This window comes from Penaeus monodon, unplaced genomic scaffold (assembly GCF_015228065.2).
Source record: "Penaeus monodon isolate SGIC_2016 unplaced genomic scaffold, NSTDA_Pmon_1 PmonScaffold_1493, whole genome shotgun sequence".
Taxonomy (NCBI): domain Eukaryota; kingdom Metazoa; phylum Arthropoda; class Malacostraca; order Decapoda; family Penaeidae; genus Penaeus; species Penaeus monodon.
Window position 1 is genome coordinate 19,124 of NW_023644076.1, and position 271 is coordinate 19,394.

Below are 271 nucleotides of genomic sequence, written 5' to 3' on the forward strand. Positions count from 1 at the left end.
TTTTGATCCATTATTATTCGGTCTATAGTCCGAATAAAATAAGCAGTGTGCGGCATCATGGAGTTGAAATCGTCGGTTTGTTGCATTTTTTTTGTTTGTTGCATGGTAAAAATGAGAAAGTGTTAAAACCGACTTAATCACACTTTCACTGGCAAAAAAATTATCTTTTGCCGTGATTGTAACAAAGAAAAACTCATGGCATGTGCATACGTGCCCCCGGCAGATGGTCCCGCTCAGGGGTTCACTTGGGCTTTGCCCCACAGCCCTCAAA